Source organism: Centropristis striata, chromosome 4 (assembly GCF_030273125.1).
Source record: "Centropristis striata isolate RG_2023a ecotype Rhode Island chromosome 4, C.striata_1.0, whole genome shotgun sequence".
Taxonomy (NCBI): domain Eukaryota; kingdom Metazoa; phylum Chordata; class Actinopteri; order Perciformes; family Serranidae; genus Centropristis; species Centropristis striata.
Window position 1 is genome coordinate 41,262,255 of NC_081520.1, and position 21,418 is coordinate 41,283,672.

A 21,418-nucleotide genomic window follows, 5' to 3' on the forward strand; every position below is an offset into this window, starting at 1 on the left:
AGCTGCTGATAACAAGTCAATGACAACAACCAGAAATCATCGGCAGAAACTACTGGAGATCTCAGTCAGTCAGCTGAATCATAGACAGTATCGGACTCAGAGGAGAGTCCTGATGAAGCTGGGAGCTCTGTTGTGACTGGAGTAGAAAAGTGAGCTTATAACAGATGACCCGCTTTTTATTATCGGTACAAAATGCAGATGAGGAAGTGCTTTATCTGGAGACAGCAGACAGCTCACCATACTGCAGAAAAACATCCAGGTCATCAAGTCAATTAGCCTTTTTATCAAGTCTCTCTTTTCTTAGAACTAAACGCTCTGTGAGTGAAGCAAGTTCAAAGTTAAATTGAAGCATCTAGAAGTATCCACACACACACACACACACACACACACACACACACACACACAGACAGACACACAGAAATAAATACCTTTGTGACCAATTAACACACACCTATTCTGTCTTTCTTTTTGTCCCTATATGGAGATTGTGTTAGACAGCAAGATGAGGGTAATGACCTGATGACTATCTCTTGATTTCTAATGAACCAGTTCATTTTCAGCCTTCTGGGTACTTACCCACCAAAGTTCCCTTTTTATTTCAGTCAGTGGCAAACACAAATACTAACACATCTATTCACATCGACACATCTACACACACACACATAGCCTAAAATACTGGTAGTGGCAGATTAGAACAATAACGTACAGATCACAGCGATTAGAAGAGAAAATATTAGATTTAAAGCATCAAGATAAGTCAAGAAAAATGGATCACACAGCCACAAAACTGTTTGGTCAAGACAAACCTAATAAAAACCATTAGATTAAAATGAACAAAATACAAGCTTCTGCAAAATGATGACACACAGATGTGCAACATCAAATGTTACCTTGTTCTGCCTTCAGCTGTGCAGTCTGCAGGTGAGGCAGGTGAGGTGTGACGTCACAGTGCAGGAAGGGAAGGCCTCGTCTTTTAGTCTGTAGGAGAATATGAGAAACATTTAGCTCTACAGTTACTCTTTGGTACAGTTATTAAAATGACTTAAGGTTTTTGTGAATTTTGCAAATTATTGAAACAATGTGATATGATTAGTTAATCTTCACACACTTGACATATTGTGTTGTTTTTAAGCTTTTTTTTGCCACATAGCCTGCGTGTGTTGCTAATAACTGAGGGTGTGTTTCTGTGGAGCAGCTGTAATCAGTTCCACGCTCATCAGGTCACAGACATGTCTGTTGTTTGGAAGGAGTCTGAACAAAGAGGCCTCGGGCGGTTTCTCTGCACACCGACAGCATCTGCACTGTAAACATGTTTGAATACACACAGACTGGCTTGCACACAAACAACACGTCATGTAGGTTTTGCAGCACTTTGCCTCTGTAAAAACATGCGTTCATTAATATCTCAAATATTAAATACTGACGTATACAGAAACAAAAACATGTGCTCTGATTTTGTCCCCATCGACCTTTCTGAGCATGAGAAGAAGTGGAGGTAAAGTGAAGTGAAGTGAAGTGGGCTGTGCTCTTTGATTAGAGGTCGAGGGCCTGAGAACAGAGGGGGAGGGGCGCTTCAAATACAAGGAGGACAAATAAGAGAGAGGTGAAGGGGGTCCAGGAGAGGGGGCGGGTGGGACTCAGCAGACATAATGTCCTGAGGGGGAGGCCCATTACTGTCTGACAAATACAGTTCTAATCAATACTGATCAATCAAGGTCCACTTACACTGTCACGGCAAGCATAATACCACTGTGTTTAGCTGAGGGGGGGGGGCCGGGTGGATGGGGGTCAATGATGGTGTGAGTGTCTATTTTCCTATAGCAAAGTGTCATTCTGTTCAGCAGCGTCAGCATGGATTTAAGGATCAGGATTCACTTCACTGCCCTGAAAATGAAATTAAACCGTAAGTGAAAACTTCCCCAACCATGGCAGACGGTTCACCACAGACCCCCGCCTCAAAGGGATTATACTACAGGTACTGTGTGCAGACATCATCACACACACTCAACCATATTCATTTTTTTTTAAAATCAAATCTGTTTCACACTAAAACATATGCAAAAACAAACAGACACCTAATAAAAAAAGAGGCCCCACACACATAACTATAATAAGTAAAGTAGTAAAATGTGACAGATATTAAGAATGGAGTGATGAACAATGGGGTTTACTTAATATTTTGTAAACAAATGATTTCATACGTCTGGTTTCCCCAGAAACTATAAATACAATGTTGTGTCAAACGTTTCCCTTGAAGAAGGCTCTCTGTTTCCAAAACAGCAGCTCATGCAATAAATCCTACTTGGCACGTCATTTAACAGTGCTGCTGCCTACTTTGCAAGTGTTTGTACTTGTTTTCTTAAGTTTGGCAAAAAAACAAAAAAACACACTGATGATATGATGATGGAAATACTGGTATAAATACCAGTACCCACCTATCCACAAGAGGGTGATTAGGGTTATCCCAAAACAATTTTTGTTTATTTTAACTGATTAAAGTTTAGGTTTCGTTTCAGCCCTTTGCTAAATAGGGACATTTTGAGACACTAGAAGATGTTACCATTCAAATAAAGCTTCATAAATGCATTTTGGCCTTACGGTTCTTCTGTTATAAGCTTTGGCTCAAAAGGTTATTTTAGTCTAACCCTAAGCTGGAGGGCAGGTGGGTTTTAAGAGGTTAAATCGATAATAATACCAATAGAGTACATTATGTTAAATCTTGTTTTTTTCTACTTGTTGTGTAAAATGCCAAGACCACGCCTCCACTTCCAAATGATTTCTACCCAATTACTTTACACACTGATCAACCAACACTTGACTTCACCACACCACAGATTGTTTTGGTCTTACTGAAATGGTAATTGGCCAGTGCTTGTGATGATTGGCTGTGAGCAACACCATATAAAAAGGGGGCATTTCAGACAATGCCTTAAAGATATATTGAGCACCGACACTCATTACGTAGTATTGAAGAACTGGCTTTCCTAGAGAGTTGATGCATCAAGATGCAACCAGTGTGTGGGCTTAAACAAAACACAATAACCATGAGTGTTTTGATGTATTTTTTGGCATTAACAGGTTTCCACAGAGGCTGACACCTGACTTACAAGTCACAGCCACAAACGACTTTGGCAAAGTGGTCAGAAGCTCAACAACAGCAGGAGTGAAGAGACTCACATAGCTGGTAAACCACACAAACACACACCACAAGTACAACCTCTCAAACTGCCACAGGGTTGAATCATCACCTCTGTGACACCGATGCAGCTTAAAATGTTTGGTGTGAGGATCAGATAACTGGTATTTGTGGCATTGCTGCTATTCCTGAAGTACCTGTATCTGAAAACAACATCTGGATTGGTTCTTTCAAACATTTCTGATGTCAGTGGAACATGTTAAGTCCACTGGGTCTCATGGCTGCCTGAAAACGCAGTAAAAGTCTCAAAACACACTGCAGAACTAGTTTGACAGCGTAATCATGAAGACCAGGATGAAGACAAATGACCTGTGTGGCTTCCACAAACACTGAACATCACTGAACCTTTACAGGAAGCAGAGCAGCGCAGAGAACCTGGTGCACAGTCCATTTGTGTGACTGGTAGAGTCTTGAGAGTCTGCTGTATATTTCTAATCATTGAGTCTCTGCATCCTGCCAGACAGAAGAACTGTCAGTCAGCCAGAGAACAGTTGGCTTCTTCCTTGTCTGTGTACATACAGTATGTTTTCAATACTTAGACTACGAGTTCAGCAGTAATAATTCTATACATGAATAAATACATCTGCTCGGGGTGTTTCAGAGGAGACGTGTAAATCTTTTCTCATTGCGGTAGGAGTGTAACCAAAACTGAATGAAAAGGGAGTCAGTGTAGGCATCAGTGGCTTCATCATCACTTCTGTTGTGTTGTGATTAAGATGGATTACTGTCACAACTGTGATGCATGAATATTTCAGAGAATTTGCTGCGTCAGCACTCCTCCAGAGTTCAGCCTATGGAAGTTTTACTCATACTGTGTGTTGGAAGAGAGCAACAGACTGTTCATTTGATGTCTAAAGTTCTGAGAATCAGATGGATGTTTGCTTTGATATCCATTCTTAAATAAAACCTGCTAGCTTATTGTTGTATTTCTAGACCATATAAACTATTCTATTACACCATTTATCCTGGCAAGAAAATAAAAAAACAAAACATTATGCTCTGATTTTCAAATTTCTGACGGACCTTGAACCAATCATGTGTGATGAATGCTTCTTAGAAAACAGAACCAGATCTAAGCATAACGTTGTGATATTTAATCTAAATTACTCTATGCATGTAAATTTACTTTGGCAGTAATGTAATGTGACAAAAATTCAGAGAAAATTGTTTTTAATAATTGGTTACATGTGTGAACTTGGGGGTGAAAAAAATATATATACATATTTACAAATTGGTAACTGTTTTGATAATTAATACCTTATCATTTTTAAGGAAAGACAGCAAACCTTTTATGGATCCAGGTTCTGAAGTATTTGCTCATTTTCTCCATTTTATATTACTGAAAACCATTTTTTTTTTGTTTGGGATAAAACAAGCCTTTTTTCATTAACTGAAAATTAAATTAATGTTTAGTTAGTTTCAGCCCTACTTTAAAAATTCACTTCCAATACACTGAAAACATGTGGAAATTACTAAAAATAATTTGCTTTTGGAGTAGTATCCTGTTCAAGCCTGAAGAATGTCACAGCCTAGTGTCACTGTACACAAAAAAACAAAACGTTTCATTATTTTTCCTAGAACTTTTTCTTTATGTCACTTCCGTTCTCTCTGAATATTGAGTCTGCATATCCTTTAGGTGTCCTGCTGTAGTGTGGAGTGTGTAATGAGAACACATGCTGCAGGAGAGGGAGGGAACCCCCTGCAGAGAGGGGTGGGCAGCCCCATTCATACTCAACACTGGGAGGTGGGGACCGCCACACTTTAATCCCTTTCACATCTCCGTCCCCCTGCATGCCCCTCTGTCTTCCCCCGGGATTCAACACCTCGTCTTTTTCAAATAGAAAAATAAGAGTGTTAAGAAAAAAACCTTGTGACACTTGGCTCTGTCCCGCTGTGAAGAAGAAATCAGGATGGAGTGGGAGTGTCGCAGGAGGGAAAGCCACCAGAAAAGCCGAATGAAAGCAGACAGTGTGCTCTTAAAGTATCCATGTACACGCTGCAAGTAAATCAAGCGGAGGGTTCCTCTGGAGCTGATCAATATGAAAGGAGATTTATTGGAAATATGAGATTGATGATCCGCCTGCTCCAACATTCCAGTATGAACTTGCAAAGTAAGCGTGCACAGTTTGCATTAACTGACACACGTCAAGCAGTATATTAGAGCTGGGCATCACAACTCAATATAATGATTTTTAGGATGTAAATCACAAATTTCATCACAGTACGATATTATATCAATATGAGGCGATATCATTTGCACATTTAACACAATCAGTTTCATTTCTATCAATTTACAAAAAAGAACTAATATATGATTTAATGAATATATTACTGAGCCTGTCCAGACATTTGAATGAAAAACAATCTACTTTTTTTTTTTAATAAATAGAATAAATAAATAAAGTATGAATTTCAAAATAAAGGTGCATCTTAAAGATGATGATGTGTATTAATCTTTTCCTTTTGCATTAACAAATTCAAATAATAATGGTGGAGAATAATGTAAACATTGTGAGTACTGCTTTCTAAGAGTAATGTTCAGGATTTCATTCATTCATTCACCTTTATTATTCAACTCCTTTAGTACAGACTATACTGTATACATACTGCATTACCAGAAAACATGCTATATTGTGATATGATAGAGATATGAAATGACTTCTATTAGGACAGAATATTTTTGATATATCTCCCAGCCCTACATGGCATTATTATCATTCTCTCTGCAAGTCACCAAACACCATGTTTACTGCCATCCATCAACAGAAGCTGTAATTATCTGCTCAGAAAGAATTTGGAAAGAATCCTGAGCTCGCTGCAAGTATGTAGGTGTTTGTTTATTAATTATTACTTACAGTTAAAGTGATTACTGCCCCATGTTAACAATATATCAATCTGAGCTTCCTTGACACAAAGAAACAAACAATAAACTCAAAATTTCAGACATTTCTCCAATTTTTAAAGGACTGGGTGAAATCCACTGACTATATGCTTCAACTCTGGGCAACATAAGAGGAAAATACAGTGATGAAGTCATATGCAATAATACAGAGCTCCTTTCACCAAAAACCACTTGGAAATGCTGCTGTAGCTGTTTGATCGCTATGCTGGTGCTGGTTGCCATGGGAACGGGAAGGTGCACCAGCAAAAAGATGTATGATGTAGGCGGCAGGCCGCAGGCAATCAGGACACACAACCTGGAGAGCGGAGCTGTAAATAATAAGACGCAGTAATCCACATCAGCCACCATCAGCTGGTCACTTTGCAGCCTGATGCAGCAGACTGCAGCAGCATCACACAGCACGGGCTCCAAACTTTGCTCATTCAAGGTGCTGCAGTGGAGCTTTTTCTTTTTAAATTAGCCTTTATGTCTGCAAAGCAACTGTCCTCAGATCTGTTCCTTCTCCTCCTGTGGTTTAATCAGTCTGTCCGTGTCCTCTCGCTCTCTCTCTACTCGCGACCACGTGCCACACAAGCATCAAAGCACGTCAGAATGAGCTCTGAACTCTTCAAAGACATGAAAAAAAGCTCAGGGCTGTAAAAGTGCACTCATCAGCAGACCTCAAGCATCTGTTTTTGTTTCCATAGCATAATCCAGCCTAGCAAATTCCTTACATTTTCTATAGATGCTTGTCCCGGACACTATCTATGGGCGAGTTAACCAGCCATATGCTGCTCCACAGCCAGCTGAAAGGAGAGGCTTTTCAATTACATCTGCAAAGCTTGAACCTGATGACAGAGTAAGTACGCAGGATTAGCAGAAGTATTAAAAGGGTAAACTTTCGTTTCTTTATGGCTGGAAGTTTACAGGTTAAACAACCACAAGACGTTTCAGACAGTTCCTGTAAATGAGGATGACTTCCTTGAGAGCAGAGGCCTGCATGTTTGAAACATATCAGAGGAGAGTTTGTCACCACGCTGCCATTCTCCTGACTCATCAAGGCATATCACCTGGCGTCAGGTGGTCTCTCGATTACCATCTAGATTTTGTCGGCGTGCTACCTGTCGCTGCAGCAGGAGGACCGGGCCCCGCAACAAACTGCCAGACGCATTCCTGTGCAGTGACGCTCAGGTCAGACACAACACCAGGCGAAATGAACACATCGCTAATTCTTTGATCCAAACTCAAGCCAGAGGGCACATTCCTGACAAGACTTACACGGCTGTAGAGGAGGGATGACATGCAGGGATAAGTTACACTGACAGGAGATATCATACTTTGGTCAGATTCTTGACACTGTTTAACCCATTGAGGCCTAAAATGCCTGTAAAACCTCTGGGCGATTTTAAAATAACCCTCTAAAACCTGAAGTTTTTCTGGAAATTCAACAGAAGTGTCACGCTTCTACTAAATAATAGATTTTTCAGCCTCTGTAGCAGATAGAAATTAAATTCTAAAAGTATTTGAGAGCTTATACAAATACTACAAAACGATGTATCCGCTTTCCAGGCTTCAATGGGTTAAAAGCACCTAGAGACAGCTTAGACACACAAACAGTGGAGAATTTTTTTCACAATTATCACAATAAAGCTACTTTGCTGTTGACAATGTAAAACCATATGGAAGAGAGATATTAAGGAAGCTACAAGCCCTCAGCTGTGCTGTTGGCCTCGACCTCGATCCTCATGGGTGTGCGGTGAGCCTGAGTGTGTGTGTGTGTGTGTGTGTGTGTGTGTGTGTGTGTGTGTGTGCAGCGGTAACGGCGGGTCCTCGGGGTGACTTACACCGTCACAGCTGTTGCAGCTCCCACAGAGACTTCTCAGGGGAGAACAGTGTGCTACTGCTGCTCCACACTGATTAACCCGAGGGCGTGCACACGGACCGTCGAGGAAAACACTCGCTCACACGCACATTTACACACAGACTGAGGCAGGACGGCATGTTTACTGCAGCACTTATAGGATATTATGGCATAGCTTAAGTTCAACATTTATTAAATAATTTAGTAGTACTTATGCTCCATGGAAAAAGATAATGGTCCTGGGATTTCTGTTTGTTGGTTTTTACTCCTGTATCGTATGTTAATAATTTATTGTCTAAATTAATAATGCATTTGTTTTATCTTATCACTGCTTCTATGGCTTAATTACTATGCTACTAAACTTAAATCCAGTTTCCAGCTAAAATTTTAACCATCCAACTGCTGACATGTTAGGTATTATGAGCCAAATATGCATATTGTTACTTCTACAGCTGCAACTACAATACTGCCAATACTATAGCAGCTGAATCTATTATCTTAATATCACTGATGAAAAAATATATAACTTGTAATGCATATTAAAAGTATATGAAATGCTTGCATTTACACATTTTCAGTTTTATGTTCTCGCAGCAAAAAATGCTAATATGATTTGTGTTACACCTCATGCATCATCAGGACGATCAGCAGTGTTTCAACTGAATTAATGTGGGTTGCTCCAGTTATGCATAAAGTAAAATGCATGAAGTTATTTTCCAACATAGATTAGAGTTTAGGTGCTACCAACGTTTTCACGGTTGCACCAGTGGAAATAGTTCCAGGGCAGGCATAAGTTACATCTTAAACCTTACACCTAACCCTTAGTCAGTGTAAAGTCCTCTGTAAAAAAAAAAGTGGTTGTCATGGTGCATCATTTTGCTTATTTTATGTACCTTTTTGTTGTAGTTTTGTGATTAATGTTAACGTTAATGTTATTTTCAGTCTCCGCAAAGTGTTCAAAGACAAGTGGGCATGTATGTATGTATGTATGTATGTATGACAGTTTGAAGCCTGCACATTATGTTACATTAAAAACAACAATAAACAGAGTGACTGACAACAAGATCATAATGTTGTAAATGTGAAAACCCTAATTTGCAGCAAGAATCTTGTTCCAGATTATCAGACAGACCCTGTTTTGTGTAATTTGACAACACAGTAAAAAAAGCAAAAACACTGTTTCCAAAATATTGCTTTTCACTATTAGCCAAAGAGAAAACTTTGCATTCAAAATGTAAGTGAGATCTTACACACAGCTGGTGCAGCATGCCACAGATCTCTCACCTGGACACTAATCCCTGTTGCCGGCTATTCATTGTGCTGTTGAAAAACAAAGACTTCACTGCTATAATTAATCATTACATGCAGAACTATGTAAAAAATGATGCGCTTTGTCAAGAGGCAGCTGGGCGAGCACGGCTGCCGGTGCACTGTATCAGTGACATATGCTTTTATAATTGGGAATAATGTTGGGTTCATGTTTGCTCACCTGTCAAGATGCTGACAGCTCTGCAGGCAGATCGTGAGAGCAATTCAACTGCAGTAAATACATCTGTCATATTCAATCTGTCTGGCACAATAGTGATTAGCTAGTGCTTCCCCTTCGTACGCAACAAGTGCAGCTTGGCAGAACAGGAGCAGGCAGATAACCGTGTGCTGCGGCAGCAACAACAAATTAGCAATTTGTACTACTGTTTTCAAAGACTGTCACTGCTAATTTTCTCAAATTAACCAGAAATATATACAATTTATAAAGCTGTGATTGATTTGCGCTCTGAGGTCAGTCAGAGGCTACAATACTTCCCCCAAAACAACACAATCAGCCATCTGATTGTGATGAAGGGGTTGGTAATCATTGGTCTATTACCATAATCTCACCCAAATCCCATAAATACATAGACGAATAATCAGAGCAGAGGCTCAGAATAACCTCATTTTACTGCCTGCAGGTAAAAATTATGGCCTTCTTTAGAGCCAAAATCAAGAAGCTGACACAATAAACTGGCAGACATGTTTGCAGCTGTTGTGTTTTGCACATTATTTTGTTCCCTGATTTAAGGTCTTCCATGTGGTTGTTTCCATGGTGCATATTAGGGCACCTGGGTGTGAACCTCAATATCACAGAAAAACTGTTTTATCATGTTAATGAGCATGAGTGAGGTATTAATCTTATAATCTAACTCTGCAGGAAACCAAATACACGCACTTTCCAAAATGTTGAATTATTTTTTAAGCACCAATATAGCTGAAGTATGGTATAGTCTTGTTTCTTTGATTGTATTTAAGACAAAATCAAACTGACTCAAAAATGAAGCTCAGCTTATCTTATAGAAAAAACATTTATCATGCTCAAAGTTAGGGCTGGGCGATATGGCCCTAAAAGAATATCACGATATTACAGGCATTTTTTGCGATAACGATATTCTTGACGATATTAGGAAATACCTAAAAAGATATAGAAAATATGATTTTTTTTAGTCTGTTTAAATAAATACAAATCTAAAATGTAGTGTGAAGTGCAAATCTCAACAGTTGCCAAATACAAAAAGTTTACTTTTGACTCTTGAGTATGAGCAAATAATAAAAATAACCATTTAGAGGTTCCGGAGGCATATTTTAATGAAATATTGTAAAGGAGAATAAAGGTTCTTGTATGTTTTATTCAAGGCATCTTATTTTGACAGTCTTCTTGTAAATTCTGTGGTAGATTCTCTTAACACACTGTGCTCTTATTTTGAAAGCTGCATGTGTTTAGCGACATGGAGTAAATAGCTTTTTGTGATTAAAACAACTTTAACCACTACATCAAGAAGTAAGAATGTTGCCAATATCATGATATGCATTTTTTTAACCATAAAAAAATATACCGATATTATTGTGAAGGATACGATATGGCACACCCCTACTCAAAGTAGAATAAAAAAATAATTGGTATCTGTAGGGAGTATATTGTCAGGAAGTTCTGCTGGGTATTTTGAAAGTTCTTCCTGTAACAGAATCAGAGCAGTGACAGGCTAATGAGGCTAAATGATGATGAGGCTCCGGGAACAGAAAGCCTCCAGCAGGGAGGAGAGACGATGTGTCAAACAGCTGGGAGGGAGTCAGGGCTTTTCTCCGGAAGCTTTACTTATATAGAAACACTATATCTGGCACAGAAGAGCTGGTCTCACCATCTACATTATCCTCTGAGAGCCACGGTGAGAGCTGTGCAGTAGACGATGTCTGAAGGCCATGTAATGATTCTTATGTGATGTATTATTGATCCCCATAAGGAAACTCCCTTCTTCAAATGGAGGTCAGAGGTCAGGGTTAACAGCTTGGCCTTCTTGAAGTACACTCCTCCGTCTCTATACATACTGTGCTGCTGCTGTAAACAGATGCAGGCGCTCACTCAGCAGCCTGATCAGACCGCCGGCCAAGCAACAGACTTAAGAGTCCATCTTACTACTTCCAGTGACCGCATCAGGGAGGGTGAAGCACGGGGTAAGCCTCAATCAAAAAAATTCCTAAAGCACATTCCTCCATGCACCTCGCTAAAAACAGATTATTTAATCAGTGCAGGCACAGAAACCGGCCAAAAAGGGTATTTAAGGCTAAGAACGGGATCTGGCAACATTCAAATCATTCATTCAAGTTCAAGTCCGGTCAGGGACCGTGGTTGCATGTCAGTGGTCGTCTTTCTCCTCATTTTCTATCACCTGTATACTGTCTAAAAGCATAAAAATACCTGTAATACCTTAAAAAGGAAGCTTTAAAGTCCGCCTTCACTCAGATTTTTTTTTAAATGTTTATGTCACTTAAAATGTTGGACCTTGATTACACTGACTTGTATCTTTACAAAGTGTGTCACTAGAGAGGTATTTTTTTTTTTTTTTTACATTCTTTGACTAAAGGATCTATATCTATATCTAAATCTGAGATCTAAATGTGCGCTGGGGCAAGGCAGAGACATAGCTAACTATTTTGCTAATCAATTCAATTCTTTTTTTTTCCAGAAATGAATTGTCTTTGTTTTTGGACTTTTACTTGGAGAAAACAAGCAATATGGAGCCATCACTTTGTTGTTAACTTTTCATGATTTTCTCACATTTTATAGACTAAAATTGAGTGACATCTCCATGATTTTTATACATGGCTGATTAATGAGAAGTGACACTGTTGTCCTCTTTCCTGCAACCTCCTCTGCATGATGCATCGACAATAGCAAAAGAAGGTCAAGGGGCGTGTGTATGTATGTCTGTGTGTGTGTGTGTGTGTGTGTGTGTGTGTGTGTGTGTGTGTGTGTGGTGGGGTTACAGTGCAGTCAAACAAAGAAGGCCTCTGACACAAACCCAGCCAGTCTCTCTCTCTCTCCCTCTCCTTTTTCACGAGGCCTCTCACTGTTTGATTTTTCTCCCTGAATGGTGCCATTGAGAGAAGAGGCAGTTAGGACCTTATTGTATAGAGACTTTGTGAACTCCCAAAGGAGACAAACCTGACTGTTGCAGATCATTTTTCCTTCAGTTACTGTCTCTGCAGAATGAATGACTCACACAGACAAACCGGGGGTCAGAGATTGTCACTACACTTGAAAATCAAGCTAGTAATAATGTGATTTATGATGGAGTCATGCCTTTTGACTGATTTGCAGCTTTGAAACTATGACTGCAGCTGCCTCCAACCCAGCATTTGTGGAGCTGCATGGCCTAGATAAGCTCAGCTGGTAGAGAGAGAGCGAGAGAGAGCGAGAGAGAGAGTGGCATGGCTGGGAGATAGCGGTCAGAGATAGAGATAATAGTGCCCGCCGGTTCCTCTGATGTCTGTGAAATGACGGACTCCTTTGGGGTTTTCTATGCAGACAGTATTTACTGTAACTGGATTTGTACCACAGTCAGTGGTAAGGCCGAAGACAAAGTGTGGGAAAAACTTGGCATAATGTGGGTGTAATACTGTAAGGTCAAATTAATCTCAGAACAAGTAAAAGGGTTTAACCGCTGTCGAATTTAGAGATTATTCAGTCCATGAAATGAGGGACGGTAAAGAGTGGAAGCAGTTTCACAGGCTCGCTTTTAATTTGCCTCTTATTAACAAAACCTGATGCTGACTGCTTGAGCTTTCTAAATGAAGGACGTCAAATAAACTAGCCTAGTTAATGCAGTTAAAGGCTTTTAGTTATTCTCACGCACCCTCAGGTACAAAGCACTCACCTCAAGTTCACCTCGATTCCAGCAATGACATAGTAAGATGTGACAGGTTTCTCACAGGCCACACGGCTCAATAAAAGCCTAAAAAGACTCTGCATGAGCCCTCCATTTTTCTGCAGGACAACAAGTCTTTGCACACACATCCCAAACATACCGCTCTATACCTTCTCCTCTAATCATTCACACCATGACATGACATGCTGAAATATCCTTGTGAAAGATCAGAGGTGTATAAAGAAGTGCCGGGCTTTGATTCTTCTAGTATTGGCCTATCACAGAAATATTTGTATTAGTGTGTGTTAAATATGAAGTATTTAAATAGAAAACATTTTTCAACACATAATGCAGAAAACTCTAACTACTCTTGAGAAATCATGTCTCCTCTTGTCCTCACACAACCTCTATTTTCATCTAAATTTGGGCACCCACCCCCATCACCACCCTGTCCCGAGGTGATCCTGACCCAGACCCCTTCAATCCACCACAGGGACTCTAGACGGAGGCAGCAGAGCAGCAGAAGCAGGCTAAGAGCTGCTGGAGGAAATTAAAAACACAGCTACCACTCCCTTGTTCCTCCCCTTTCCTCTCTCTCCTCTTGTACCTCCGAGTAAAAACTGCCTACTAAGTTCCAAACCTTTTTAATATTTATTGCTGCAACCACCGAGTCCCACATTATGAGAGAGAAAGAGCTGTGTTTATGCCATGCCAGTGTCTGGGAGAAAATGAATCCACTGATCACAACGATTTAACTCTGTTTCTTTGAGGTATAAGATAAATTAAATTACACATCATGCTCCAATAAGTTAGAATTAGCCAAAACATATAGCCTCAGTCACTTCTCTCACTGTAGACTTTTCTGTGGTCAGGTTGGTGAGACATTTCTGGGATCAGCTTGCTTTTATCCAGAGAAAGAGGTTCTGAGAATTGGAAATGCTGAAAAGGATCTACAGGCAAGAAACATGGAAAATACGAGGAGTAGGAATGCATGGGGGAACCCCAAAAACATGATCCTCTGTGTTTTAACAGCCACTCAGGCAAATTTTTAACGGCAGGCTGAAATTTCTCACAGACTGAAATTTGGCAAGCAGAGCTTACTACTGCTGAACACAACAGATTTCTTAAAAAGTGTGCTAATCAGAACATTTGTCGACAGTCTGGAGTGTTGCACAGTTCACTCTCTAGTAATTGTAACATTAACTTAATTGCTTAATAAGTAGAAACAGCAAGATTTATATACTAATTAAAGAAATTGACTTACAAGTATATTTTTAAACTTAAAGTACAAAAATTCATGTCTATCTCATCCAACCATGTCCCCCTTTTTCTGCCACTACGTTTCATGAATGTAGCTTGAAACAAGACAACACTTATCTGAATTATCTAACAGATCACAGGACAAAACTACAACAAGTTAAAACGCTGCCATGCACATTACATCCTCTCATAACATTTACATCCTCTTAAATTAAATGCTAAATCTGGCTTGTTCCCTGTTTACTGTTACCTGTTTATTATTTCCTGATTATCTTACCAGCGATAAACAAACAGGTTATTATCCAAGCTGTTAGATTTTTTCTTATGTGCAACATTTTTTTAACAATTGCAGTTATTTCCAGTATCAAACCAGACATATATTCATGCATTAGGCTATAGTCACACAAAATCAGTTGATGCAGCGAAACGTGCATTTGGGCTGTGACAAAAGTGTAAAAAGTTGAAACCGACTCAACCTTTGGAGAAACTGCTGTAGCTAATCATGTAACCAGTGAGTTGTGATGGAGTATAGTAAACATCCCTGCTGCCAGGAGATGGGGGCGAGAACAACTTCAGCACAAAATAAAAAAATAAAAAAACACAACAATCAGTACGTTTACATGACTCTTCAAAAAAAACAAATTATTGCCTTAATCTGACTACAACTGGACAACTGTAGTGCATGTAAACATGTTAGTCCGACTAATGACTAATGTCGGAGTTCTCCAACTCTGATTAGGACACCCAGATGATGCGTTTGGAATAGGATTTTTGCCGGCATGTATGACAAGACAACGCATGTGTGCATGCTCCCATGCTCCACCCCCTAAAACATTTAAGAAAGCCGTTCACATTAGCTGGTCGCGTTAGCCGGTCATGTTAGCCAGTCACATTAGCCGGTCACATTAGCTTATGTTAGCCGGTCACTTTAGCCAGTCACATTAGCTTATGTTAGCCAGTCATGTTAGCCAGTCACATTAGCCGGTCACATTAGCTTATGTTAGCCGGTCACTTTAGCCGGTCACATTAGCTTATGTTAGCCGGTCATGTTAGCCAGTCACATTAGCCGGTCACATTAGCTTATGTTAGCCGGTCACTTTAGCCGGTCACATTAGCTTATGTTAGCCGGTCACTTTAGCCAGTCACATTAGCTTATGTTAGCCAGTCATGTTAGCCAGTCACATTAGCCGGTCACATTAGCTTATGTTAGCCGGTCACATTAGCTTATGTTAGCCAGTCATGTTAGCCAGTCACATTAGCTTATGTTAGCCGGTCACTTTAGCCGGTCACATTAGCTTATGTTAGCCGGTCACTTTAGCCGGTCACATTAGCTTATGTTAGCCAGTCATGTTAGCCAGTCACATTAGCCAGTCACATTATCTTATGTTAGCCGGTCATGTTAGCCAGTCACATTAGCCGGTCACATTAGCTTATGTTAGCCGGTCACTTTAGCCGGTCACATTAGCTTATGTTAGCCGGTCACTTTAGCCAGTCACATTAGCTTATGTTAGCCAGTCATGTTAGCCAGTCACATTAGCCGGTCACATTAGCTTATGTTAGCCGGTCACGTTAGTCAGTCACATTAGCTTATGTTAGCCAGTCATGTTGGCCAGTCACATTAGCCGGTCACATTAGCTTATGTTAGCCAGTCTTGTAGCCGGTCAGTAGCGACGACACAAAGTGTCAAACTGAGGTCAAGCGGAGAGGGCGCCACATTAACCCGCTGAAACAACGCATATCGCCACCCAGTGTTAAGGAGGAGGACACGTTCTCGTCAGTTATTTAATTTTCTCAGTTGCATGTAAACTGGGACAAGGACAGAAGTCTGATTAGATGCCAAAATCGATTTTTAAGCATAGCTCGATTAAACTGTGCATGTAAATGCACTGAATGAATTTGTGTTTTATTGTTTCCTTTCACCTGCCCAGGGACTAAAGGTCGATACTGGAAGTAGCTGCCCAAGAGTTTGTGTAGTGACTGACTACATGGAAGCTTGTTGGAGGAATTCTGTGAGGAATTTGTGTTTCCTGCAACAAGCTGTTGTCAAGCAGCTGTACTGCCTTCAGGTGCAGTTAAAGTTGACAAAGTTATGACACACAAACAGGACTTTTTCAGTGTCACTCCCACACTTTCACACAACCCCGCGGCTAATCGCTGCACTGCCTGATCTGGTGTGAATGCAGCCTCAGGCTGCTGCAGAGGATCTGTGGATCTGCTGGAGCTGACGAGCACCTAGTCAAACACATAACTTCATATCATGGCTGCTGTGGTGATACCACATGCAGACCACAAGAAGTGTGATTGATCTCCTTTCCATTTTACTCTTCAGTGAGGCCACACTGAATATTAATCTATAATAAATATGGCTTTGTGGTTTATTTTCCCCTCTTGGCAGTGACATAGCTATGAAAGAGTAACTGGTGCTCATATAGACTACAAACATTTTTACAAAGGAGATCTCACTGGTTTAAAGAAGAATCAAGGTTGTGGCTATGCATCTGTGTCTCCGTGCCCGACCGTCACTCTTGTGGAAAAATGTTTCATATAAACACGTTCAAACAGCCCGAACCCACAACCCCCAAACAAAGCCTGGAACTCCTGGCAAAACAGGAAATACAACTTCATCGCAGGAGCATACACGGCACAGAGGATGACTCTGAGCAAACCCGGCAATCGAGTTTCACTACGCCATGAGTCACCGCTGACTTAATCCAAACTGAAACTGTAGGAGAGCTTTGGTATTATAAATGTCAGCTTAAGGTTTTTCAAGGTAGAGTGCTGATAAAATCATTGATATATATTCTAAATGATATATTCATGAGTGAAACAGGAATGCTGGGCACAAAACCAAACCTACAACTTTCTGTACGGTTGGAGTGGGAAGCAACTGGGAGGTCTGGGTAATGAGACGAGCCGGTCTTTTTACGTGCCACATGTTGCAGAATCTATCACACACAACACACACTCACACACAAACACACCTCGGCCCACACCTCTCAGCTCATTAGTATCTCTATATCTTCTGTTTTTTCCTCCCATTTCTCTAGCTGTCCTCCTGCTGCCTTTTCTCACATTTATTTTGTGTCATCCAGGCTGCTCCTCCTACCTGTGTCTTACAGTCTTTTTTCTCCCTCTCCCCACCAGATGGACTGAGCAGAGGGAGAAGGAGCGAGGGAGAGTGGGTGGCAGAGCGTCCACTTCTCACTGGGTGGCCTGTGTCCAAGCTGTTTGCTGACAGCGTGTCACAACAGCAGCTCAAAATGCGAATGTTAAGCTACAGCAACACTCATACACACAAATGCTGCACATTTGAGCATCTAATGAAGCTTCTGCTGCAGCCACCCACTAACCACTTAGTGCTGTGGTTTTGCTCTGATGCTTTTTATAAACACAGACCTGGAGAACATGGGGAACAGGTGTCACACACAGTCAGTGGCAGCTGCAGGAGGTTTTACACAGAAACTCTGTACCTCTGTCTAAGAAATGTTTTAGTTTGTTCTTCTGCCAGTGGCAAGGCACTCACTGTGGCAAATATTGACTGAGGGCTGGCTCGGGCCCTGCCTCTGTGCTCCACCGCATCACCTTGGACGCACAACGCAGCACTACATGTCCAAAGCCGCGCCACCCACTTCAATCTGTTACTCACTCCCAAAAAATAGGGAACTTTTTTTTTTGTTTCTGTTTTTGTTCCTCATGAAACTGTCAGTTCCACATTTCCTTTGGAAAAAAAAGGCTAATTGTCGTATGAGAAAAGGTCAAAGCAGTGATTCAAACAGTGACTAGTTTGAACAAGCTTGTAATTTCTGATAAGCTGCAACCAGCTTGTCTCTAAATTGACTCATACAGGATTAGAATCCGGGATCTCTGACTTGGCAGATTGTATGCTTTACCAACAGAGTTAGACTCAATCTGAGGACGCAGGAAAACTCTGTATCTGTGTCCTGCAAAGGTACATGCTGTACGTATTTTCAATCCCTTCATGACGACAATTATACTGACTGATTGATAGTGAAACTGATGATCTGCTATAAACTTTCTGTGGTTTGGATTTTTTGAACACTTTAATCATCATGACCCTCAGGGCCACCGTAATATTATGGGAAATATGCTGTTTCACTTCAGTTAGATGAGAAGATCGACACCAGTTCCATTTTAAAATAGGGAAATATTGAGGATTGCAATATTTTCATCTAACTCTGTGCAAGAATGTGAATAAGTGCATTTCTTAAAATGTCAAACTGTTGTTTTAAACACATAATTTTCTTCAGGTAGCAGTTAGATCACACATAGCCCTCTACATTAGGATGTATCACCTTGACATCAGAAGACAGGTATCAGATGTACTGTATGTATGTACATAGACTTGGTCCTGGTGTCACTTGGAGTCCAGATGGTTAAGAGTCTGTCTAACCGGCCTGCACTCTGCCATCTGTTTACCCAACCAGACTGTGCCGTGCCAGGCCAGGCCAGGCCTTATCGTCTCAGAGCAGGCCTCCTCTTTAGCCAAGCAGACGCTTCGTTTTGGATATCATTTGCATTCCCTCTTCAACCTGCCTTCCTTGATTTAACAAGTAACCTGAAATTCATGAACCAAGATGATAATACATAAGTCCACAACTCCAATGTGTTTATGAGAGAAATTTGTTAAATCAAACTCAAGTCATAAACTGTGACCTTTGGAAAGAGATAGCGTGATCGAGTGTAATTGTACTAAGGATGTACAACAACACAGAGCACTAGTGGTTCACCAGAGATAATGTAGTCTTGAGGGGACAAAGATCTTTTATGAGATGGTAATGAGTCTTCATGGCTGCCTAAGCTCATCACAGCTTTTATGCAGTGTTGGACTACATACCACCGTACTGTAGGTTGCTTTTAAAGTGGAGTTGTGCCATGGCTAAGCAGCTTAGACTTGGCCAAAACTTGCATACAAAAACACAAACACAACCTCTTTTAGATCACATCACTCATTGTGGCTCATCATCAGTGTGCTTTTTCGCCCCTTTTTCAGCATTTGATACTCTTTATAAAAACCCCAATTTGTTCACCAGCCCTACCCTGTCCTCCCCTCCTCAGACTTCTCAGACAGCTCCTCCTTTCAGTGCTAGAATCAGCCTTTGTTAATTATAAATCTCACCCTGTCCTCTTCTCCTAACAAGCACATAGTCGGGGGGGGCTACCCATAGTAAATGCATGAGTTGAGGAGGGATATTAAGAGAGGTATGAGAGAGAAAGAAGTGAGACCGGGTGATTTGAAGGAGGAGGTCTGATGACGGATACGAGACAGGACAATGAGAGGAGAGAGTTTGTTTTGGGGAAAGAAAGAGGGATAGAATAAGGACTGTTTAGCTACTGAGGAAGCGGGGCTGACCCCGATTCTGCCATGACTCCACTCTGCTAGAAGGAGGGGGAGTCCAGACGTAAAGCTACAGTGACAGGGCTGCTGCTGCTCCAACAACACAGACCACCACTGAATCACTTGTTCCTCCTTCTCCTTCTGCATCTCTGCTCTTCACTTTACACTTCCACTTGCACAGAAGAGGAAAACTTCTTCAGATGTTTTGTGGAAGTCCGCTATGTTGGGAATGCACTATATTGGCAATAAACAGATCTAAAACAAGAACACACTAAAAGCTTTGTGCACAATTTGGTTTCATTAGTGTTGTGGTCTGCGTTTCTCAGTGCAACCCGTCCATGCATGTGGATAAAGGGAGAGAGAAGCCTGCACATGAAGAATGCACGGAACGTGGCGTTATGAGCCCATTTTATTAAGAGAGGGAGCCCAGCGTAGTGTGGGGGAAAACAGGCATGTGATGCTGCTGGCTGTAAGCTGGGAGAGGATGGACTCGGACTGGACTCTAGTCAGACCCCTGGGGCAGAGGCCAGGCCAGCACAAACCAGTCTGGAGGGGGGCAAATAAACAAGTCTGCCTGGCAGGCTGGGAGCGCTGGAAGGGCCAACAGGGAGGCTCACTTCAAACCACAGCAGGGCCACTTCACTTGTGTGTTTATGACCAGGAAACTGCTTGACAACTCACACACACAAAGCCCTCACATACTCACTGCAAGATGGACAGATCTACACTAAAATGAAAACATCATGGCAGTGCAAAATAATCAAAAATTGTGAGAGGAGGATAAAAAAAACTCACGCAGATAACATTTCTAGGCAGTAAGACAAGAGAGCAGCCGCAAGCAACAAACTATCAGCTCACTCTGGGAAGAGGATTAAAGGCACTAAGCTCACCATTTTGGCAGGAGACCCTGAGATGGTGTGCTAAGTGGGTTAAAGCACACCCCAAGTCTCATAATCGCTCTGGCCTCCCCTCCCCATCCCTCCCTCTCCCCTCCGTCTGCCAACACCAGCCGAGGGGAGCGGTTTCAAGTCCCTAAGAATCCTGGAGTCGTCCTGGTGGAGGGACGCAGATTAAATCGGAAAAGACGTGCGCCCAAACATGAAGACGCAACTTCATGTGGACACGACCAACAGCGGCTGAGTCTTTCTTGCCTGGGGGGGTGCTGCCGTCTTTTACAAGGGTCTGCAGCTCTTCCTCTCTCACACCTACTGTAAAGTGTGATGTAGTGTTCCCACCTCCCCACTCTCTTCTTTCAAGAACATTTCTTACTTTGTGAAGAGATAGAACTTTGACTCTGTGTGACTCTTTTATTGATCTGTGTGCACTTACAAAAAAAAATACATCTGGAGTCCACACTGAATCCCAGGCCGACACTTGTAGGCACACATACACCCCCCCCCCACTTCTCACACAACGTCACCATGCAGACACTGGTAACATGAGTCCACGGTGAAACTGTAGTACTGCAGCTCGGCTAGGCCTGGCTCACAGCACAGTCCCAGGCCCCAGAGAGACCAGGCACTGTTTGCCTGTGGGACTTTGACTAGCGAGAGCAAACAGAATACAGTACAGTGGGTCCATTGAGACTGAGCTGAAACACAGAGCTGCACAAAGTACTGTACAAACTGAGAAACTGTGAGAAAGGAGAAACAAAGAATGCGGTCAGCAAACCAGGGAATTAAAACAG

At 41.4% G+C, this 21,418-nt stretch overlaps 1 protein-coding gene across 1 annotated transcript in view; it reads right to left on the bottom strand.

The window, feature by feature from the left end:
• Positions 1-21,418, bottom strand: part of sipa1l3 (signal-induced proliferation-associated 1 like 3) — an 89,530-nt gene that overhangs the window by 50,986 nt on the left and 17,126 nt on the right. The window contains exon 2 of the mRNA XM_059330728.1: positions 891-978. The gene's annotated coding sequence lies outside the window, so the exon portion shown is untranslated. The remainder of the gene's footprint in view (positions 1-890; positions 979-21,418) is intronic.